Source organism: Myotis lucifugus, unplaced genomic scaffold, assembly GCF_000147115.1.
Source record: "Myotis lucifugus unplaced genomic scaffold, Myoluc2.0 scaffold_213, whole genome shotgun sequence".
Lineage (NCBI taxonomy): Eukaryota > Metazoa > Chordata > Mammalia > Chiroptera > Vespertilionidae > Myotis > Myotis lucifugus.
The window spans coordinates 1,752,213-1,777,454 of record NW_005871261.1 but is presented as its reverse complement, the minus strand read 5'-3'; the positions used below and the strand labels follow the sequence as shown (position 1 = coordinate 1,777,454).

Here is a 25,242-nt window from a genome sequence, read left to right as displayed (position 1 = left end):
ATATTCAGCCACTGTAAGTCAACAGTAACAATAACAATTGTAAGTTCACACAAAATGTTGAATTGCAGATTTACTGGTCCCTTTGCCATGTAACTTGCAGTGAAGAGTACTACTCCTATGAATCATTATACAGAAATAACGCCCATATCATAGGACTCAAATCACCCCATAAGTATCAAGTGGGAGTAAGTCAAATGTTTGCAGTCAAATGTATCTTATCCTGTACAATCAAAGGTCATTTAAAAAAAAGTAAACTTTTAACTTTAGGCACCTAATTCTATCTGCCTTTTTAAACTTACCTTCTCATACCTATATTACAAAGGTGTTTCAGAAATACACTCAAAATGTTAAAAATAAATAAGCATAATGAATTAGTATTATCTCTATCAGTTTTAAAAACAATCTATTAGTAATTTTAAAAATTTTCAAATAAAACATAATGGAATAAAAAATAATAAATGAGCTTAGTATAGATTATGTTTGGACTTGACACTATTTGAGGAAAAAATTAGATATTAACCTTATAACCTATACCAAAATAAGTCCATTGAGATTAGATGTTTTTGTAAGTCTTAAAAACCCTAGAATAAAATATTGGATAATTATTTTATCATCTCAAGGTGGGTATAGTTAATTGTAGTGTGACATTAAGTCTAGGGACTACATAGGAAAAAAAACTTTTAACATTATTACAGAAAATAACAAAATCAGGGGCCATCAAAATGTGAGGGTAAAATTTTTAAAAAAGAGAAAAAAATTGTAATATCAATGATAAACAGAAGATTGGCATTGTTAGCAGTAAAACATGCCTGTAACAAGAAAAATTTTGAAATCCTAAGAAGAAAATGGACCAAAGAGAAGTAGAACAAATTTACAGAAGATAAAATATAACACAAATACAAGGTCCTCAATGTATCAATAAACAAGTTCTATGTAAGTTAAAACAGCAATGAGGTACCATTCTAAAAAGAGTTAGTGAGAGGAAAGCATTCATATAAAGTTGGTGGGAACACAAAATGGTATAATTTTTTTTCAAGGTAATTTTCCAACATCAAATTCACATGGGCATGTCCTTTCTTGAAGTCCAGTAATCAATTCTAAAGCTATATCTACACAAATATAGATGAATTGAGAAAGATAAGGGAAGTGCCTGACACAAAGTAAGCCCACTAAAATGCTACCAGAGTAGCATTGGTAAAGTTTATTTCTTTACCTCGGAGGACACTAGGTGATGTCTGGAGACATTCTTGGTTGTCACAGATGGGGAGTACTTACTGCTGGCATCTGGTGGGTAGAGGCCAGGGATGCGGCTCATCCACAGAGCGCTGGATGCCTGCCCCCCAACAAAGAACCATCTGGCCTAAAATGTCAACAACGCCAAGGTTGAAGAACCCTGCTGTATTTGCTCGTTTCTGAAACCCAGTAACTCATGGTCCGTGACAGTTCAGAGGGACTTAAAAGAGAACTTTCTGACGCACACACAGACATACAGACAACCCAAGATTTCCTTGGAAATCTTTCCAATCTCTCCTCAACTGCTACAAGACTCTTCATTGGCATGCTTTGTGCTCACATTCAAATTACAACACTCCTTTGCCACAGCACCTCCAAGCCCTTGCCTGCTGTATCTAGACTGTTCATGTTCCTCACTGTTGCAATGACTATATTCCTTCCCTCCCCAAGGCCCCAGCTGGTCTCTTTATGGTCTTTAAAATTCAATTTAACTTAGTTAAATTGCCTTTACACTCCTCCACTCCTCTGTAACTGCGAGTCCCTCTAATTTTCGGACTCTGTTCTCTCATTTCTACTACTCACTATCTAAAGTCAATATACAAGCCCTGATTTATCTGGGAGATCTAAATAGCACACACAAAAGTTAGCATTTAATGGAATATATTCATTTTTGCTATCTTGTTAAAACAGTGAAGTTAATAAAATTGACATCTAATTACAACTAACAAGCATAGTCATATTAAAACTAAAACAACAAAGAAAGTGAAGATTGCATTACCATCCAATTCAATTCACTCTCTTACAAGAAGGACTAGTTACCCAGACTGCCGACTATTGCCCCCACATGAGGATACTGATCTGAAATGATGAGTAGCGCCAGCCACACTGGCTGGCTGGCAGGTAGGTTCCAAGAATAGGTAAGAAACCTGGAACTGCACTGAGCAGTTAAGACTGAGTGGCAATCCTAAAATGTGCAAAGAGAAAAGTACTTAGAATTAAACCAAAGAAGCTGTCTATTGATGATATTTAAAGCTGAAGGAGGAACCCCTGTAAAAGAGGTGGGCTTGGAAAATAAGGGGCAGAGAAGTGCAAGAACTGAGTGTGTCAGGCAAGCTTTGAGATCTGGTGAAAAGAATCGGGACTTCTGCTGTGGCCAGCTCTGTGCTGCTCAGCCCCTTTCTCAAAATCTAAGTGCTGACTGGATGTCTTCGTTTGGGTAAAAAGCATAAAGTCAGAGCTGAGAAACAGAGACCCCCACATGCAGGAGAGAGTCAAAAAAGGCCCACCTCCTCTCTGGTCATCTAGGAGGGCATATTGCTAAAGCCATCTCTGATGCAAAAAAAAAAAAAAAAAGAAAAGAAGAAAGAAAGAAATGTTGAGATTCTGGATTTTCAACAGTACACAGAGTACTCATCAGAAGAGCAGGAAAGATAGCACCGCTTCAGATTCAGAGCTTCGTCTCAGGAGTCCCAGTTTGGTTTCCAAGTACATCACACACCAGGTTCTCCACCAGGAGTGAGGATGGTAACTCCTTATAGTTACACAGACTTCAGAGAGCTGCCACATGCATTGTCCCATGTGATCCTTACCAACATCCAGTGAGGTTCCGGCAATCACATTCCCAAGTCAAGGAATGTGGATGCTGAGACAGTATAGTGACTCCTGGTCACAAGGGCATGAGTAGAACTAGAACTCAACTTATCGCTGTCAAAAATCATTCCCACCCTCCTCTTTCTACTTCAGAAATTAGATATGCTATACATTGAGGGTGCAGACTCTGGAGTAACATAGCCGAGTTCAAATCACATCACACCTACTTATTAGGTATCAGACCTCAGGCAAGTTACTTATTTTCTTTGAGTCTCAGTTTGTTCATCTGATTTGTGGGTTCGTAGTGAGGATTAAGAGCTAATACATGTAAAACGCTTCAAAGCATGTCTAATATGTTCATTATGAACACTCAGTAATCCTTACGTTTTATTTTTTTCTAAGCTTTTCTAGTATAAAGTAATTTAACATACTCATTTAAGCTTCAATGCTTTCAAGGACGTGAGCCAAATTATCCTTACTTTAGGTATTAGAGAACTGAGATGCCAGTGACTACTTCTGCATTAATCACCCCAAAACACAGTGGCATAATACAGTCCTTTTATTATGTTCACCGATTTTCTGGGTCAGGGTTTGGACAGGCATAGCAGCGAAGTCTTGTCTGTGCTCGACAGTTTACAACCTCAACTGGGAAGACTCAAAGGCCAGGAGCGACTCTTGGAGAATGGAATTTGGTGGCACCTTCACTCACTTGTCTGGGGTCGATGCAGGCTGTTGGCTGGAACACCCACATTTGTCCTCCATGTGGCCAGTTCTTCCTCCAGAGGAGGGCAGGCTCAAAACAGAGGGACTTCCCATGGATTGGCTCAGATCAAAGTGGTAGCTTCATTACCTTTTATGACCTATTCTTGAAAGTCACATCACATGGTTTCAGAGACATACTGCTGGCTGCAGTGGGTTATGAGACTGCCCAGATTCTGTCTCATGTTAGTTTGATTCTTAGTTTGGCCAGAAGAATTTAGGAGGGCAGAAATAATTTGCGTTTTCCTTCCCTGCATTACCTAAGGAGAGGGGAATGTTAACCTATAACTCCGCCCGCTTTACTGCAGCACTGTTTGGTGGGAGCCTTATCTATCACAATGGTTCTTTGTTTTCCATTTGCCACTTTTATTTTTTTTTAATATATTTTATTGATTTTTACAGAGAGGAAGGGAGAAGGAGAGGGATAGAGAGTTAGAAACATTGATGAGAGAGAAACATTGATTCCTCTGCTTCCTGCACACTCCCCACTGGGGATGCGCCCACAACCAAGGTACATGCCCTTGACCGGAATCAAACCCTGGACCCTTCAGTCCGCAGGCCGACACTCTATCTACCGAGCCAAACCGGTCAGGGCCCATTTGCCACTTTTTAAAAAGGATGTATACAGAAGTCTTGGAAAACTTTGAGATTTACAGGCATAGATTTTAACTAGGAATACCTGCTTTCCCTGGCCTTAGTCCTATCCAACAGTTCTCTTATCTTACTGTGCTAGACAATAACAATTCCCAACAATATCCACATCCTAATCCCTGAAACCTAGGAATATGTTGTGATGGAAGAGGAAATTAAGGTTACAGATGGAATTAAGTTTCCTCATTAACTTGAAATGCAAGTAATGGTCCTGGATTATTCAGATGGGCTCAGTATTATTACAAGAGGCCTTCAGTGAAAGAGAAAAAAGAGGAGGGTTAGGGTCAGAGGAAGAGATATAACCATGAAAGTAGAGGTCAGAGTGATGCAATTTCTAGCTTTGAAGAGAGAATGAGGCTATGAGCCCAGACTGCAAGTGGATTATACAAACCAGAAAAGACAAGAACACAGATTCTCTGTCTCCGGAAGTAACACAGCCCTGTTCATATTTTTATTTTAGCCCAGTGAGCCCCATTCTGGACTTCTGACTTCCAGACATGCAAGATAACAAATCTGTGTTGCTTTATGCCACCACTTTGGTAGTAATGTGTTAGAGCAGCAATAAGAAATGAATACATCCACCATAATTTCTGACAAACATCTCCATCATCAGCCCTAACATCAAAGTACAAAGGAAAACCCAGGCTGAAAGTGTGCAGGTTTGCCCCAGCATTTAAAAGAGAGAAAGGCCATCTTCCTTGGCCTTGCCTTCAACTTACAAGGCCCAGAAGGGTGAGCTTTCGCTCCCTCCTTTCATCAAGTACAAAGAGCAAATATTACCACCAGTCATGAAGTCCTGGTGATAAACTTAATTTTCTACATTCCAAATCCCATCCAACCACTCTGGCTAAAGCTTTTATCTTTCTTTTTCTTTTGACATACACTGAAGGTGCTGCTGGACTAGACAAAAAGAAATTAGTATATTCTTCCTTTAGGCAATTGACAAAATATGCTTTCTACTCACACCAAGGGGGAAAAATGGATTAAAATGCATCTTCCACAAATTATGATAGATTGAATTTTTCAATTTAGCTCAATTTGAGTAAATTCCTAACTATTGCTTCTAATTATACCATTTACCTCTTTTCTTTCCTTTTTTATGGAGACTAGAGATCAAGAAAGAGTTAGCACTAGAAAATGTTTTTTAAAGGAATGTGTTTTCTCAAATTCAAAATGGGAAAGGCTTTCAACAGCAGGTCTGTAGATTTTCTAAAATCCTAATTAGACGGAATTAAATGACTAAAATACTACTAATTATTTTTTAATTTCAAGAGAGATGTTTACAAAGCACAGTATAATGAGTAATACAGCACTCCAAATGATTACTAATGTCGCCATGCTGTCTGACTTAATCTCAATTAGTATAAATCACATTGTCATCATTGTTAATTGCCATTTATTTCAAGTAAAATGCTAATCTCTCTTTCCAATCTTACAATTGCTGTTTGTCTTCTTCAAAATATTCCATGTGAAAGGCATAATAAAGTGAACAGTTACATCCCCCATATTTTCTGTAGTTTGAGGCAAATGCATTTGTTCGTTGTTATTCTATTTGGAGAAAAGCCATAATTCCTACTTGCTTTTTAATAAAATGAAACTTTTAACTGTGTTATCATGACATATGTAAATTCCTGCAACGAAGAGTCTTTTCCATCTGAATGCCAGGTACAGCTTTCATCCATGACATCTAAGAGGCATCATTTATGTTCCACCTTTTTGAAGAAATTTATCTTTAGAGAATGGAGGAAAAAGCCTTTAACCAAGAGAATATAGAATTGTTCTGTGTTTTTAAAACTTTTTTATAAATGTTATGATTTTTAGAGAGAGGAAAGGAGAGAGGGAGAGAGGGAGAGAGGGAGAGAGGGAGAGACAGAGACATTGACTTGTTGCCTCCTGTATGTGCCCCAACTGGGATTAAACCTGCAATTTAGGAATGTGCCCTGACTGGGAATCAAACCCACCATCTCTTGGTGTATGGGATAATGCTCCAACTAACTGAGCCACACCAGCCAGGGCTAAAACATTGTTTTCCCTCATGATTCTGTGTGTAAACATTTTGGGGAGGGCTTGGCAGGGTGAAAGTAGCCAGGAATGTAGGCTCCCCTTTCAAAAGGGCCTTATCATGCACATGTGTGGCAACTTAGTTTGACTCAGCTTGTCTTGCTCTACAATGTGACTCATCCTTCAGAGACCATTTGTGTGATTTGGGCTTCTTGGAGCATGCTGGCTTCCATGTATATGAACTTCTTTCACAGCAACTGCAGGAGCAGGTGTTCCAAAGACTGACAGAAGCTGCATTTCAGAAGTTCCAGGATGTCCCTTCTCCCAAATCTATTGTTTAAACAAATTACTAAGGTCAGCCAGATTCAAGGAAAGGGGAGTGATCCTCTCTTGTAAAGGGAGAGGAGTAGCTAAGACTTTGCATCCATCTATAATCCACTGCAGTACGTAGAGTTTCTATGCAAGCCAACAATAACATGAATAATTTTTAAATGTAAAGATATTCATGGAAAATATTAGTAACATCCCTGCTTATTACTGTTGCCTGCAGTTTTACCCTCCAAAAGCTAAAATGTGTGTGTTGTGGACTGAATTGTGAACCCTCCCCAAAATACCATATGATGAAGCCCTGACCCTTAATGTGACTGTATTTGGCAATAGGGTCTTTAGGAGATAAAGTTAGAGGTAGTAAGGTTGGGGTCCTAATCCCATAGGACCAGTGGCCTTATAAGAGGGCCCTGCTCAGAGGAAAGTCTATGTGAGGACAAGGCAGCCCTCTGTAAGCCAGGAAGGAGACCTTATCAAGGACCAAATCAGACACCACCTTAATCTTGGACTCCACAACTGTGAGAAAATAAGTTTCTATATTTTTAAGCCATCCAGTCTGTTATAGCACTCCACGCTGACTAATAAATAATCATGTTTGGGCTTTTATATAATGTGGATGATAAAATTATATATTTTTGGCAGCTAAATTATGTTTAGTACTTGCAGAGTTGTGTTAGATTTTAGCCTCTTCTGTGTCCATTTCTGCTTCTGTTAACAGTAAATTGATTTTTCTTTAAGAGGTTACCTTTCTCGCCAGGCCACTGTGGCTCAATGGTTGAGTGTTGACCTATGAAACAGGGGGGTCACAATTCGATTCCCAGTCAGGGTACATGCCTGGGTTGTGGGCTCAACCCCTAGTATGGGGCATGCAAGAGGCAGTCAATTGATGATTCTCTCTCATCATTGATGTTTCTATCTCGCTCTCCCTCTCCCTTCCCCTCTGAAGTCAATAACAATATAAAAGAAATTTTAAAAAAATAATTCACCTTTCTCACTTTGGATGCAGTATTCTGGGACTGTCAACAAAGATCACTTTGCAATTGGCTAAGAAGTGAAAATTTTACTCAATCTAGGCCAATAAAATGCTTTCCCCCTAGAATTTAAATCACGAAAAGGGTGACGCAGGATGAAAATAATTTGATTTCATACCTCCTGATGTTGGCACCCTGCTACCTCTCACACAAATCTTCTCAGGTCCCTTTATCCTAAGCTTCTCCAAACATGGTCCTTCAGAGCTTCTCCTTTGATTGTCAGCTATTTTCTATTTTTGTTGTTTCTGTTGTTATTGCTACTTAAAATAGCCCCAGTTTTCTTTTCTTTTTTTAAACAAAACCAAAAACTCAAGTATATGTAGAAATTGGGACAATGAGTGGGGTTACTCATAACCATTAAAATAAAAAGTCAATTATATAATCAGGAATCATTAGACATTAATAATATAACTTCAAACTATACAGGCATACCTTGTCTTGTGAAGCCAACTTTATTGCATGTCACAGATACTGTTTTTTACAAATTGAAGGTGAGATTTTCCACCAGCAATAAGATTACAACTCACTTCATTGTGCTGGTCTGAAACAGAACATGTAATATCTCTGAGGAATGTATGCCTGTATCAAGTAAACACTTGTAGAAATTCAAGAAGAAAATAACTAGTCCACAGTCATAGCTAGAGATATAGAACTCAGAAATAATACACTGAGAAAATAATAAGTTGGCATGCCGATAAAATTAATACCTAATAATTTAAATATCTACCCTTATATTTCTTTAGTCTTTCAAGCTTTCAAAGCATTTTCCATACGCTCATTCACATGACCGTCTCCTTACCTCTCTAAAGTGAACCAAGTAGGCAAGGAAAATGTGATTTGTAGTATATTTGACAAAGGAGGCAAGAACATACAATGGAGTCAAAATAGTCTCTTCAATAAATGGTGTTGGGATAATTGGACAGATACATGCAAGAAAATGAAACTAGACCACCAACTTACACCATACACAAAAATAAACTCAAAATGGATAAAGGACTTAAATGTATGACAAGAAACCATAAAAATTCTAGAAGAATCCAAAGGCAACAAAATCTCAGACATATGCCGAAGCAATTTCTTCACTGATACAGCTCCTAGGGCATTGGAAACTAAAGAGAAAATGAACAAATGGGACTACATCAAAATAAAAAGCTTCTGCACAGCAAAAGAAACCATCAACAAAACATCAAGAAAGCCCACTGAGTGGGAAAACATATTTGCCAATGTCATATCTGATAAGGGCCTAATCTCCAAAATTTATAGGGAATTCATACAACTTAACAAAAGGAAGATAAACAATCCAATCAAAAAATGGGCAAAGGATCTAAATAGACACCTTTCAAAAGAGGACATTCAGAAAGCCAAGAGACATATGAAAACATGCTCAAAGTCACTAATCATCCAAGAGATGCAAATCAAAACAACAGTGAGGTACCATCTCACACCTGTCAGAATGGCTATCATCAACAAATCAACAAACGACAAGTGCTGGAGAGGATATGGAGAAAAAGGAACACTCGTGTACTGCTGGTGGGAATGCAGACTGGTGCAGCCACTATGGTAGACAGTTATGGAGCTTCCTCAAAAAACTAAAAATGGAACTCCCATTTGACCCTGTGATCCCACTTCTAGGAATATATCCCAAGAAACCAGAAAAACCAATCAGAAAGGATATGTGCACCCATATGTTCATAGCAGCACAATTCACCATAGCTAAGATCTGGAAACAGCCTAAGTGCCCATCAGTAGATGAATGGATTAGAAAACTGTGGTACATCTACACAATGGAATACTATGCAGCTGTAAAAAAAAAAAAAAGAAGGAACTCTTACCATTTGCAACGGCATGGATGGAACTGGAGAGCATTATGTTAAGTGAAATAAGCCAGTCAATGAAGGAAAAATACCACATGATCTCACTCATTCATGGATAATAAAGACCATTATAAACTTATGAACAAAAATAGATACAGAGGCAGAGCTGCATCAAACAGACTGTCAAACTGCAGCGGGAAGGCCGGGGAGGGTAGGGGGGCAGAAGGGGGAGTAAGAGATCAACTGAAGGACTTATATGCATGCATATAAGCATAACCAATGGACATAAGACACTGGAGGGTAGGGGAGGCCAGGGGATTGTCAAGGGTGGGGGGAAAAAGGAGACATATGTAATACCCTTTGTAATACTTTAAGCAATAAAAAAATAAAGTAAAATTAGATTGTTAAAAAAAAATTCCCTAAAAAAAAAAGTGAGCCAGGTGAGCAAGGAAAATGTGATTTGTGGTAGAGTTAGAACTGCTTAGAACTCAAGGCTCCAGGTTTCAAACTGTATTCTTTTCCCTCTACTTCTGCTTATGCAGCTTATTTTCTTGGCTATACCAGCCAGCTCACTAATCCCTGTTCATGACCTGAAATTTCAAAGCAGTAGACATGTGCTCCTAAATGATGATGTAGGAGAGAAACTCACAGAGACATCCATCCAAATAATATATAAAAGGTGCTTGGCCTAGTTCCTGGCCTTCAGTGAGTGCTCAATAAAATCACAGTTATTACTATTTCTGAACAGCACGTGAAACTTTGTTATTGCTCAGCTGGTTTTTCCTTTATCTTGTGTTTTAAAATAATCATGTGTCTTATTCAAAACACTCAGTGGTCTCAAAATACTCATCTGGTTGAGATTGCAACTTTATAACCTTTTGATGTGGCAGAAACCCGGGATATATCTATTCATTAAATGGTAAGAGACACAGGTCTGGGATCAAAACAGAGAAGGCAAACCTGCAACAGCAGGGCAGTTTTTGTGCCTTTGAACTTATCTTTTAAATGCCAAAAGGCTGCCTTCCCCGCCCCAACTGCTGATCTGATATGAAAGAAAAGAAAACTCCTCCAGACAGCAACCCAGCAGCTGAAATCCTTCACAAACCTCTGAGTTTCTTTTGCAGACCCAATAGGCTGGGACTTTGCAAAGTCTTGCCTTTGTGGCTGGTTCTAGAACCACAGTGTGACAAGAATCGAAGTCCGATAAAACCAGTGATATTTACTCCTTAATGCAATCCCTCTTTCCTGGGCGTGATTTCTCCGAAGACTGAGCACACTTTTTATTGTGTGAGCTTGTAAAATGCAAAATGATTAAAGGCACATCTATTGTTTTCATCTATCTCATCTCTGTCATTCCTTTAGTCAACAGCGGCATAGTCCTGGCAACTTCCCATACGCTTATACAAAAGGTCAAGTTTAGCCATCAGTGCTGAAACATATCTTAAAGGGCAAGATTGCTGCATTGTAATGAGTTTGAGGAGCCCCTTGGGGCTGACTATAAGCTGAAGGACTTGTGATCTTTCAGAAAGTTCCCCATTTCTTTCCTCTTCTCCAGTATGAGCCTCACTAAAGCAGATCTATTTCCATATCATGATAGAGCATGAACAGGAAATTCCTTCTCAACAGTCACAGCTTGGAGTCACTTTGTTAGTCTCTTCCATCCTGTTGAACCCCATGCCTGTCCCTTTGACATTCCAGGACATATCTCACATCTCAATGCTGACTTCCACTTTGATTCAGTCTTACTGCTGACTGCCACCACCTCTCATCCTTTCTTTCTGAAACTCAATTCTGTTCATTCCTTGTCTGTCCCAGATCAAGCATCCCGACCGCACATTTCATTTAGGAACTTTACTGTGGCAGGAAAAATTGCTGAGCAAAACTGTTGTGGGTGGAGAGTGATGGAAGTGAAATTATGAAATATGTGCTCTGCAGAGTTTATCCTATAACTTCAGGCAACAGGATAATACTTTCACTGAATGAGCCACCTCTTCCCAGATGGCCTCAAGTAACCAAGGGATACACACACGTGTGTGCGCACGTACGTGTGTGTGTGTGTTTGTGTGTTTGTGTGTGTGTGTGTGTGTGTGTGTGTGTGTGGTCCATGATACTCTGAACCATGGTTTATATCTAAGAGGTCCCATCTCTCTCATTGGGTGAAGGCAAACCTGTAAAGAACACCTGCCCCCAGTCATTGGGGACATGCTGTGTTATCCAGGGTTGCAGGCAGCCAGCTATAACATACCTTTGGCATGGTGAGAATTGGGTTGCGGCAAAGAATCCAAAATTATTAGAGAGAAAGCAAGGCCATGCTTTAAATTGTAGAGGTAAGAATGGAGCCACAATCATAATTCAAACACAGAAGTTAGAAGCCTGGGAATCAAGTGTGAGACTATTGGAGGAAGGGAGGAAGTCATATATTCTAGATTCAAATCCCAGCACAACCATTATCAAACTGTAAGACTCTGGATAATTTTCCTAAAAACTCTAAGCCTCCTTTTCTTCATCACCTTACTGGGTTTAATGTAACCTTCCTCTGATGTCATCATGAGGATTAAATAAAATAATGGGTTCTTTGGGGGAAGAATACTATTTAAAATATTAAATTCCTGTGGAAATAAATAAAGACCAATCAAATGAAAATGAGCAAAAGTTGATGATTCAGAGCTTGCTCTTTCAAGGGAGTCAGGTGCCATAATTTGGGTTGGCAGAGATTCAAAGCCAAGGAGGGGATAGAAAAACTTTTTAGTGAAAAAAAAAAAACATGGGATTCAGAAATGCCCTTGTTGAAGGCTGGCGGCAGGCAAACTAGCTGGCAGGGCATCCTACATGACTAGTTAGGAAAACATATTTGGTTATTTCTAGTTGCTCCTAAATTGGAAGCAGGGACAAAGTTAGGGAAGCTGTGTTATCAATCAAGTCCTGGCCATTTTAGGCCAATTGTCACAGGGGTTATTATTTAGTTGCCTGGGCTTGTTGCTAGAGATAGTAGTCTCACTTCCAAGAAGTCTGATTTATAGGTGCTGGCTTCCCAGGCTGGTTACTGTTGATAATTAATGGGTCCATTTTCTGAGCTAGTTGCTGCAGACCGTGGGTCAGAGTTCCATTTTTATATAAGGGCTGGCCATTATCTGTCTGTATATTGAGTCTCTCACTCCTATAGTTTTCCTTTCTCTTACGTAAATGATACCTGGCACTGCTCCACCAAATCTCACAATGTTTTAATGTTTCAGTGGGAGGTTATATATATATACACACACAATGAAACTATTGCTCAAGTGTTAGTTAATTTTTTGTAAGTCCATAGAGAGATAATAATCTTGAGTGTCAGTGTTTGCAGAGGGAGAAAAGAGATCTCCAAATCCCCAAAGGCCTCTTCACATCAAAGTACTTAGACAAGGAAATCCTCGTGCCCAGTATGAAAAGTCATTTTGCAGGTTTCTCTTGGGAGAGCTAATATGTATTTTTTTTAAAGTTTTGTGCCACCCTGGCCATTTTTGCTCAGTGGTTGGAGCATCAGCCTGTGGATGGAAGGGTCATGGCTTCGATTCCAGGTCAAGGGCCTGTACCTTGGTTGCTGGTTACATCCCAGGCCCCAGTTGGGGTGTGGGAGACAATCAGTCGATGTACACCTCTCTCTCTCTCTCTCTCTTTCTCTCTCTCTCTTCCTCTGCTTTCCCACTCACTCTAAAGATCAATGGAAAAAATATCCTCGGTGAGGATTTTTTTAAAAAGGTTTGTGCCAATATGATTTACTGAGTTCTTCTAGGGCCGTGGTTGACAAACTGGGGCTCGCGAGCCTCATGCGGCTCTTTGGCCCCTTGAGTGTGGCTCTTCCTAAGCCTTAGGAGTACCCTAATTAAGTTAATAACAATGTACCTACCTATATAGTTTAAGTTTAAAAAATTTGGCTCTCAAAAGAAATTTCAATCATTGTACTGTTGATATTTGGCTCTGTTGACTAATGAGTTTGCCGACCACTGTTCTAGGGTCATGAAAATTTTTGCTGAACTTAGGAACACCTGGGAAGTGCCTCGGTGGTCCTGGATCTGCTTCTTGCTTCAACAGTATTTGGACAGAAGAGACCCAGGGATGCCCCTTCCTCCAGCCTCCATCCACTCTCCCGCATCTTACCCAGTCACCACCTTCAGAACCACCTCTGAGACCAGCCAACACACTATTTTTTTCAACCTTAACTACTTATTGCCAAACAACCACGAGCTCACAAACTCGTCAGAATTATTCCACCCAGGTGGAGGCTGCGGTCAACCGCCTGGCCAACCTGCACCTGCGGGCCCCCGACACCTACCTCTCTCGGGGCTTCTATTTTGACCAGGATGATGTGGCTCTCGAGGGTGTGGGCCACTTCTTCCTCATGTTGGTGGAGAAGAAGCGCCAGGGTGCTGAGCATCTCTTAAACCAGCATGGTGGCCGCATTCTCTTTCAGGACCAGGACGTGCTGAGGCCTCCCCAAGATGAGTGGGCAAAACTCAGGATGCCATGGAAGCCGTCCTGGCCTTGGAGAGGAACCTGAACCGGGCCCTTATGGAGCTGCAAACCCTGGGTTCTACCCACGCAGACCCTCAATTCAGTGACTTCCGGGAGAACCACTTCCTGGGTGAGGAGGTGAAACTCATCAAGAAGATGGGCGACACCTGACTAACCTCTGCAGGCTGCCGGCCCCAGGCTGGGCTGGGCGAGTATCTTGACAAAAGGCTCACCCTCGAGCATGACTAGGAGCCTTTGGAGCCCAGAGGCCTTTGAGGGGCCCCTCTGCATCCCCTGGTGTCTGGCTTTTACCTGAGCCTCTCCCCGAACCTACTAGCCATTCTTTTAACCATCCTGGAGCCCTCTCCCATGCATTGAACCAAATGAAACAATAAAGCTTTTTGCAGTAAATAAATAAATACATACATACATACATACATACATAAAACAACTGAAATTCTATGAATGAATCATCCTGAAATGGAATGTGTCACTTCCTCACCTGCTCTTTAAAAACAGAAACTGACTGTGTTTAGCCCTTTCGATCTATTGCATTTGGGATATGTATATAGTGGGTTAGAGGATGATAGTGAGGAGACTCAAAGCTATGTCATAGTATTATGGAATACTGCTTCCAAAAAATATCTTCAGATATTGTCAAATGTGCCCTGGGGTGCACTATTGCCCCTAGGTGAAGTCCCTGGTAAGGGAAGATTCCTATACTCACAGAATCGCCTGAAGAACTTGTTTCAAATTAACTCCAGGGATCTACTGGGGTGATTCTGATGCAATAGCCACAGAAAGCTGTATACCTTTTAAGTTCCTTAGAGGTCTGATGATCAGCCAATTTGCAAATCGCTTTTTGATTACTATGAACAAGAAATTACTCAAAGGGACCCTATAGCCATATAATATATATATATATATGTATAGAAATTAAATTCAACTTTTTCTGAGTAGCTGAAAAGGGAGCTCTGACCAAATTACAAAATGGGAAACAATACAAGTAATTCTCACAGAACAATAGATGTTTAATCACTGAAAGACCACTAGTCAGGAACATTGTAAAAACAAATCCTAAATCAAGGAGGATTTTGAACAATGACCTTTAAGGCGTACTCAAATTCTGAAATTATACGATTCAATTTAAAGAAATGATCCGTTAGTGTGAGATAGAATATTAGATCTTTTTCAGCCTAAATGGAAGTAAAGGGGATTAATGTTATTCACATCTAATACCCAGGTTCTCAGCAGAACCACCTGTAGAGTTTTTAAAAATACAAATATTGGGGCTCATGATAGTGACAATCATTGGATTAACCTGCGCCAGGCTCTCCTCAGCTCAGCTCTCAGCATAGGGCTATGGTTTAGCGTTTACAGGTGAGAGCACTAAACCAAAGGTTACATAATTTGCTCAAAGCCATGTGACCTCTGAGAGGTAAGACTGGAACCTAGTTCTCTGTGACTTCAAAGGTCAGTTCTCTCCCTCAGAGTCCCACAGCGACTCACCAAAGAGAAGGACGGAGAGGCAGACACCCCCCAGTGGCTGTGGTCTCTCAGGCCCTTTGTGAGCCATCTTGAAAAATGTAAAAATGACTCCCACCTGAGAGTTTTATCTCATGTCATAACAGGCAGAACTAAAAGGAGGACAATCAGAAAATATACTTGTTATTGAAAAGAAGAAAATTATATATTTTTGCATTAACTATATAATCTCATGTATTCTTGGCACCATCCTCAGCAGCAAGGGTTTATTACTGAAAAATAGTTTTAAATCAAAATGTTGTGGCCTTAATTCCCCAGAGAAGAGCATGTGTAGAGAGAAGAAGGAGGTGTGTCGTCATGCAATTTGGTGATGAGGGGTCTGTTACCTGGCTTGGTTTATATAAATTCCTTCCACTGCTGAAAGCCCTGATCCATATTTTAGATGTAATAGCCCCCAAATTTGAGTCTTAATAGGATTGAGAATAAGGTAAGATTTATATCAGACCCTAAAAGACACTGATTTGTCCCCCAGGACTGAAATGCATCTCATGATGGAGAAGTTTCCATTGGACATGATTTGATATGTTATGATGATAGGGGAGGTGGGGTAGGGAGAATAGAGGGGGAATCAAGTTGATTAATTTGTATAAACTGAAAGAAAAAAGAAAGAAACCAGAAGTCAGGGACAACAATCATCAGTGATATGTACTAAGTGCCAGAAAATGTGCTAAATACTTTAGATACACTTAACACAATAGTTTCAAAAGTGCTATTGTGTTATAATTCCCATTTTATAACCAAAAGAACACAGTCAAAGAAAGTTAAGTACTTTCCCAGGTGCCAGGGTTCTTGTTCCAGCATCTAGAAGAGTTCAGCAATATGGAGAAGGGCTGTGTGTAACTTAATAAAGAGTCCAGAGACAAAGCATAATTTTGAAAGGCATTTGGGGGTCAGAGGAGCCTAGCTAAAGAAACTAAGATCTCTTCATCTCAGGACCCCTTGCTTTTTAGTAACACAATTTGTCCTAAGGCGAGGTGGAGATATACAGTTCAAAGGGTAAGGTTTCCGTATACACAAGCATTGTCAGAATGGGGAATTTGCCTACAGCTGTTCAGGTGTTTGGCCAGTAGGAGGCAATAACAGGTAGATTAAGATGCCTTGAGCTATCTGGCAGCAAGCAATCATCCTTTGCAGGTTTGGGGAAATGCCTTTAGCCATTCCCAACAGGCGACAACATATGTGACTCAGCCCTTGTTGAGTCCCCAAGTTCCATCAACCTTTCGATGAAACTCTTGCAATTATGACATGCTGAAATTGGCTTCCGGCACCCAGGGTCATATCCTGCTTCAAGCATCAGTAAATAATAAAAGCCTAAGCAACTGGCCAACCAGCCGGCTGGCCAGCTGGTAGCTATGACACACAATGACCACCAAAGGGCAGACTCTCAACACAGGAGCTGCCAAGCAACAGCAACTTTGCAGAGTGCCCTATTGCACTCCATAACCCCTTGGGGAATGTCAGATTGCCGGTTTTGGCCTGATCCTTGCAGGCCAGGCCGAGGAACCCCACCTGCCAGAAGGACCCAGCTCACTCCACAGATGCCCTTCAAGCCCTGGCACCACCCCAGGTGCTGCCAGCCGGGGAGGGGCCGGGGAGGGATCATGGGAAGTTGGCTCCAGGGTGTGCCTGGCCCTTCTCGCCCAGTCCCACCCCACCGACCACCTTCTAATTAATTTCCTTTCAATGTGCACGAATCTGTGCACTGGGCCTCTAGTCAGTAAATAATTGACTCTGTGGAGATGTCAGAAAGGAATCCCGGGGTTTCATTTCATTCCCCTTCCACCCACTCTTTTCAGTTTTGTTATTGGAGTTCATCATTAAAAGCTAATTTGGATGCCCCAGTGACTTAGAGAAGCTTCTAATGAATATAATAAAAGTGAAGAAGGCATCCGCTTCCCAGGATGCTCTCAGCTCTCACATTCTAGCTTATTTGGGAGAATGAGTTAAGCTCTTTAGGAATCAGATTCAAAAGGTCTTTAGCCTGAATATAGCTGAGCAGATGGGCAAACTCTAAGACCCTGAGTTTGTTTCTGCAAAAGTCAGGCAGCTGAAAAGCAGGAAGGGTTCTAACTGGACCCAAAGGTATTTCAATTTTCTGCTTGAACGTCCAGGAGCACTCGGTGTTTCCTTGGAACCTCCAGGAGCCCCTGCATTTTGAGAGCTGGCACCCACAGGTAGGGCCTCCCACCGGTGGAATTTCAGGATGGTGGACAGACAGGCATCTCGTGACAGGTGCTTCCTATTGCTGAAGTGAAACCCTCACATTTCATTGCTTTACCTTGAGGCCTGTTTTCTCTTACAATTCAAATGGTCCCTTTTTAAGCTGGAGCTAGTCAAGCCCAGCGAAGTTCATATTAAGCCACACTAAACATCACTTCCCTCCTCGCACCACACACCATGCACTGCAAAGGAGACTGAAGCCACCATCACTGTGGCCTTCACCCTTCACTGCCTAGAACCCAGGGTCTTGTTAGGACTGCTTTCCATCCTGCTGCCCATCCTCCTGCCTGCCTGTGCTTCCCACCTGGCATTTCTTCAAGGCTACCCTTTGACCTCTAACCAAGCCCTCCTTCCCCTGTGACTGACTCAAACTGCCAGGAGTAAAAATTATCCTTAATTTTCTCATCTCTAGGCCCTTCTAGGTGCCCATCTTTTGCCTCCAGATGATAAAAAGATAGTGAAAGATTACATGAACCAGGAGGCAGAGATTCTACAAAGAGTAGACAATAGTATAAAATCTAGATCAGTGATGGCGAACCTTTTGAGCTCGGCGTGTCAGCATTTTGAAAAACCCTAACTTAACTCTGGTGCTGTGTCACATATAGAACTTTTTTGATATTTGCAACCATAGTAAAACAAAGATTTATATTTTGAAATTTATTTTATATATTTAAATGCCATTTAACAAAAATCAACCAAAAAAATGAGTTTGCGTGTCACCTCTGACACACATGTCATAGGTTCGCCATCACTGATCTAGATGGATGCTGAAATGCCAGAGAAACCAAACTAGATTTTTAGCCATATATTTAGTGAGTCCCATGGGCAGATGAGAACTGAAAACAAACCAACAAAACCAAGATGCTATATTGGGCTGTGGCAGCATAGAAACCTATATAGTCTGTGTATCTGGCTACATTACAGAATCCAACCAAAGCAATAATAGCAAAAACAAAACATGCATTTTTCTTTATATTGCACAAACCATTCTCACTTATATGATCTTATTCAAGGTCTTATTAAACACTGTCAAATATACTGCTAGGTAGGGATTATTGTGCCCATTTTAGAGATTATACGGTTGAGGCCAGAGAAATGAAATGGCGAATGCAACAAAATTAGATAGTAATAGATTCACAATGAGAGCCCAAGGTCTGCCTGACTGTAAGTAGCACACTTGTTCAGACCACCCCCTGGACCTTTGCTTTGACGTCTCCCTTTGAACAGTCTGAATGATAATAATGGTATCTTCTCCACCCCTCCTCATGGGCTGAACCATAGAACTGTGCAGGAATAAGAGAAGGAGCCCAGCTGCCTGGGTGTAGATCCTCACTTCTGAAGGCTGTATGAATTTGGTTAAGTGGCTTGATCATTTTGCACCTACACTTTATATTATCTCAAGTAATAATTGCACCAACCTCACAAGATTTTTTGTATTAAACAGGATAATTCATATAAAGATTGTGGCACATGATACTGCTTTCCACACGGTTTTTATATTCCCACCAGCAATGCACAGGGATTCCATTTATTTTATCCCCATCCTTGTCAACACTTGTTATTTTTTAGGTTTGTTTGTTTGCTTTCTGAATTTGAAAAAAGAAATATTTTGTGCATGACCACATCAATGTTTTGAGGTGGTACATCAATGTGGTTTTTATTTTAATTTGTTTGATGCCTAATGATGTTGAGCATCTTTTCATTTGCTTATTGTTCATTTGTATATCTTTGGAGAAATGTCTATTCAAGTCTTTCACAAATTATTTGCACCTATTTCTAAATCAGATTAGTTATTGAGTTTGGGAAGTTTTCTATATATTCTGGATATCAATCTCTTATCATATTTATAAATATTTCTCCTATTCTGTGAGTCACCTTTTCACTATTTATAATGTCCTTTGATGCATAAATTTTTAATTTTCATAAAGTCCAATTTGTCTATTTTTTTGTTGTTGCCATGCCTTTGGTGTCAATTTGTGCCTATACTTTTTCAAGCATCATTTTCATTGCTCAATATACTTCTCTTTCCTCAGAAAGGTTGATTGGTTAATTCTGATCTTAAGGGACTCATATAATGAGCTTCAACCATGTGAAGTTGCGTGGTTTTCTTTTTCGTGGACACAAAGAGGGTAGTTAACATTGTGCTTACAATACTGGCTCTGGCAGAGTTTCACTGTCTGCATTTGGACACCATCTCCCCCACCCAAGAGCTATGTGATTTTGAATAGCTGGTTAACCCTCTGAATTTCCAATCCCTCATCTGTAAGTAGAATCATGATAGTTTCTAATCTACACAGATTTGGATATTGACTATGTGAATTGCTTAAGCCTAGAGAATGAGGTGGGATTGACCCTATGCCAGTTCCAGAGTGGGGCGGGGCTTCAAGAAGGCATGCCTGCTTCTTTTTGCTTTCCTACATTTCTGCCATCACCATGAGAATATCCCAGGGCTGGCATGTGGGAGGATGATAGGCACAGAACTGAATCACCCTAGTCATTCCAGCAGAGACCAGCCAAGATCAGCAAAGCCATCTATTCAATCCAGGCTGGACACATATATATGTGCAATAAATACGTTATGATATAAATCACCGAGCTCATGAGATTACCCATTGTATATCAAAAGCTAATTGATAGCCCAGCCAGCGTGGTTCAGTGGATGAACATTGACCTATGAACCAGGAAGTCACGGTTTGATTCCCTGTCAGGGCACATACCCAGGTTGTGGCCTCAATACCCAGTGTGGTGCGTGCAGAAGGTAGCTAATCAATGACTTTCATCATTGATGTTTCTATCTCTCCCTCTCCCTTCCTCTCTGAAACCAATAAAAAGATATTTTCTTTAGAAAAAAAGATAACTGATAAACACATCCCTTTAAATCCCTCTAAAATTTCCTTCAAGCTCTTTTTTGTGACAAAGCAGAAAAAATAAAATTTCATAACATGAAAACCTCCCAGTTTACAGGAAATTCTATGATGACCTGTTTTCCCCCTATAGATACAGCTTCCCTATTATATTCCCTTGCTATTTGAAAAATACCTGATTTTCTCTTCAACTGGCTCATGTATTATTAGGTACTACTATACGTTTTAAGGGAACTAAACAGTGACTCTACCTATCATACCATGAAAATATATTTGTATAGAACACAACAGGTATAACAATTAGAAAATAAAGTGATTTTTCTACGCAACCTGAGATTTGCTATAATCAGACACCTTAAAACACATACAATACCCATTTCATCAAAAACTTTTGTATTTGCAGATGTTTCCCACTAGTTAGCTAGGTATTCAGGGGAGCTCTATTCTGCACTAATAAAAAATGATAATGATGCTTTTATACTCTTAACAATTTATCATCTTCTAAATTATTTCAAGAGTGTATCAGCCAGGGTTCTCTCATACAAACAACCAAAACTTCTTTTTACAAAACCAAAAGTGAAGGTTTAGGGAGGAATACTAGGGTGCTAGTCAGCATCAATAATATAGATGAATGTGCTTTAGGACAAAATTGGTCTGAACACCGCTAGTTGAACCCCACCCCACTGCTGCTGCCACCACAGCACATGGACCCTCGGTCCCTGCTGTGGATGGAATAAATTCTCCTCTGACCTCATTAGGTCACTCACCACATCATTTAAGTCTAAGGTAATAGCACAGAATTGGCCAAATATTGGAAACATGCAATAAACGTCCCACAACAGAAACCCTTTAGCCCCAATCTAACCGGAACAGTAATTTCCCCATCTACGGGAGCTGGGAAAATGAATAGCTGATTCTTTTGCTTTCAAGAGCAGTAGTTAGATGCTTATACACCCCTGAGACATGTAAAGCAAAGATTTTCCCAAATATAGTAAGAGCATTTTTTAAAATGACAAATGTGTACAACATAGATAACACATCATTTAACTCAGGAAAAATAAACATGAGATTTCCAGGGCAGGTATTATCATAAATAGCTGATGCCTATGGAGCTAGGAATCATTTAATAACTCATTAAACAAATATATTTTGAATGTGCCAGGCATTCTGTTAGTCACTTGGGATGTTTATGCAAAAGACAAAATTTAGAAGTGTGTATTATAGTCATGGTGCTTTAGGTAAATGAATTTATTATATCAGAGAGTAACATTAACTATGAGAAATGCCTAAGTGGGGTAAGAAAACTGCAACCAGGTGGGGAAATGAAAAGCTACCTGTTTTTAAAATGGCAGTCAGGAAAGTACTCTTTAAAGAGGTGACAACCAACAAATCTTGAAGTGAGGATTCAGTATTTACATGTTAAATAAGGACATTCCAGGCAGAGTGGAAGCAAAAATAAAGGCCCAAATCTGAAGCAAACTTGCATGTTTTAAGAACAGCAAAAAGACAAATGCAACAGATGGAGCAAAATAATATGTATATGGGATATGAAGAAAAAGACACAGTCATAAACCAGATCATGAATGTTCTTAAAGGATATGATAGACCTACTTTATATAAATTCAGAGTGCTCAAAAAAGAGCATTTGAAAGTATGAAGCTGAACTGCAATTAAATTAAGCTGCTTGTCAAAACAAACTCCCACAATGTATAAGGGGAGCCAACAACATCCCAACTGCCAATGTCAAGTAGCTGTGCAGTATATGCACAATGTCAAGTAGTCAATAAGAAATAATATGAAAAGAATCCGGAAAATGTGACCAATAAATAAAGAGAAATCAGTCATTAGAAACAAGCTCCAAAATGATAGAAATGATGGAAGTAGCAGACCAGGACTACAAAGCAGCTATTATAAATATGTTCAAGGATGTAAAAAGTAAAAACATGAAACCTAACAGACAGCAAAAATACAAACTCTGAGAAAGAACCAAAAGGAACATGCAAAGCTAAAAGATGCGGTATATAAGATTGAAACTTCATCAGATGGGCTTAATGACAGATTAGGCTCTGCAGAAAAAAGAGCAGTAACCTTGAACACAAGGCAACATAAAGTATATTTGAAATGAAGGACAAGAGATAAAATGCTGAAAAAATTTAACAATCTCAGTGACTCCTGGGACAATGCAAAGTGGTCTGAAATATGAGAGCCCAAGAACTAAAGGAGAGAAAGGACAGGAAAGGGCAAATAACATTTTATACTAATGTATCAAAATTTTCAATTTTTAATAAAATTTATAAAGATACCATTTCAAGAAACTCAGTAAATTCTAATATGAACAAAAACTAAAAATATAAACCCACAGCATGATGAAATTGCTATAAAATGGTGATAAAACAACAGACTCAAGATACATTGTGAACCAAAAACAGTAGATATACACAACAAAAGAAATCTAGATATATCAGACTAAAATTACTAAAAAACAAAGAGAAAAATCTTACAAGCAATTAAGGCAGTGGGGAGGGTGAATATGGGAATAAAACTTCAACAATTTCAGAAAATTCCAAGCATTTTAAATAGCATGCACATGCACACACACACCTAGTTACATCATTGTCACACTACAAGATATTTTTAAATGTTAAAGGCACCCAGAAAAAACACACACATTAACTATAGAAGTAAAGTAATAAGAATTACAATAGCTGAAACTGGTTTGGCTCAGTGGATAGAGCATCGGCCTGTGGACTGAAGGGTCCCAGGTTCGATTCCGATCAAGGGCATGTACGTTGGTTGCGGGCACACCCCTAGTAGGAGATGTGCAGGAGGCAGCTGGTCGATGTTTCTCTCTCATCGATGTTTCTAACTCTCTATCCCTCTCTCTTCCTCTCTGTAAAAAATCAATAAAATATATTTAAAAAAAGGAAAAAAAAGAATTACAATAGACTTCTCATTAGAAACTATACAAGACAAAGGAATGATATGTTTAAAGTGTAGAAAGGAAAACACTGTCGGCTCAGAATTCTATACCCAAAGACAATATCTTTCAAAAATATGGATAAAGTAGGGCTTATTTAGGTAAACAAAAACTAAAGAAATTCATTGTTAGGAGACCTACTATGAAGTAAAGGGTTACCTGAGCAAGCCTGGGTGCTCATTGTGTAGTAAACAGTTAATTCAGTGGGCTTGGGTGGGTTCAAACTCTGCACATCCCAAAGAAAGATCTGGCTCCTGGGAGATCTGTCTTTGGAATATTCTACCTTATTAGAATGTCTTTGTATACCCAGAGTCTTGAGCCAGTTTCTACATATTGATGTGAATGTTAGTTACATGTATGATTAACTTTATAAAATTTTACTGAGCTGTAGATGTAACATATTAGTGAACATTACAGTAGAAGATAGATAATTATTTCAATAAAAATGTACAAAATATGTTATAGACATACAACTGGGAAGGTGCCTGTGAAGAAAGATATTCCTAAGAGAGCAAGATTATTATGCTGATGTCAAGAGGTTTTAGTTCCCAGATAATGTAGCATCATAGAAGGATCATAAATTTATAAATCAAAAGGATCTCAGTCGGCTTTTTCATTGACTAGCTAGCTATGTATTCTTAGGTAAATTCATTTATCTCTCTCAAAGTCAGTTTATTAATCTGTAAAATGGGGAAAATCGTATCTACCTATCAGTGTTATGATGAAGAATTAATGAAATACTATCTCTAGAAGGGCTCGAGAAAGACTTGTACAAATTAATGGTTTATGCAAACGATCCTTTTCACATTGCTATTAAGCTGATGTGGAGGAAGATGAAGAGAAGGAGAAGGAGGATTGTGAGGATATTTCAGTTCATCTCAGGTGAACTCTGTTACTAAAACAAAACAAAACATAAAAACAATATTATCTGTACCCACATCCTCAGAAACTCTTTTTTAGTTTGTCATTAGTTTTGGTTCAAGTTGGAAACATAGAATAATTACATAGATAATAAATGCAGTACAATATGAATATACCTATGCAGAGTTGAACAAAAATAATGTTCAAGAAACTGGAACTGTATCTAGAGGTTTTGACATTTTAAAAAAAATCAATATATGTCTATACTCTATGGAATTTGGAGTTTCAGCATGCTGATGGAATTCTACAGGAAATAATAATAAGGGGCAGAGTCTAAATATTAAGCAAAATTAAAATTTAATTGAAAAAGTATTGTGGTGCAGCAAGTACTGATATTTATGCCAGGATGATCTTGGGAAATTACTGTGTCCTGCTGTGAGTTAATGAACTTCCATTTCTGGCATTTCAATCACTTAATTTCTCGGTTGCAAGAAACATCAGAAAACCTGTTCTCTTCATCCATTCCCCTTAACAAATGAGAAAACAGGTTCAGAGATGGAAAATGACATGCCTGAACTCACACAGCTTGTCAGTACCCAGGACTAAAGCTAGTTTCCTTATTCCAGGCCAAAGGCATTTTCAAGAACTCAAACAAAACATGGATACGTGAAAGCACAGCCTTCATCATCAGATAACTGGATTTAAATCTTTTTTTTTGCCATTTTCTAGCAGGCATACCCTTGAACTAGTTATTGAACTGGTCAACGTAATTCTTGGTTATTTTGTTAGTAAATGGCAACCTATATTAAGGAATATCCTGTATATAAAGAGCTAATATGCTAATTAGACCAAACAGCAGAACCATCCGGACAACCTTCTGG

The 25,242-nt window shown here is 39.4% G+C and overlaps 1 pseudogene; it reads left to right on the top strand.

Moving 5' to 3' along the window:
• LOC106698681 overlaps positions 1–14,143 on the top strand; it is a 50,355-nt pseudogene extending 36,212 nt beyond the window's left edge.
• Positions 14,144–25,242: the final 11,099 nt, after the last annotated feature.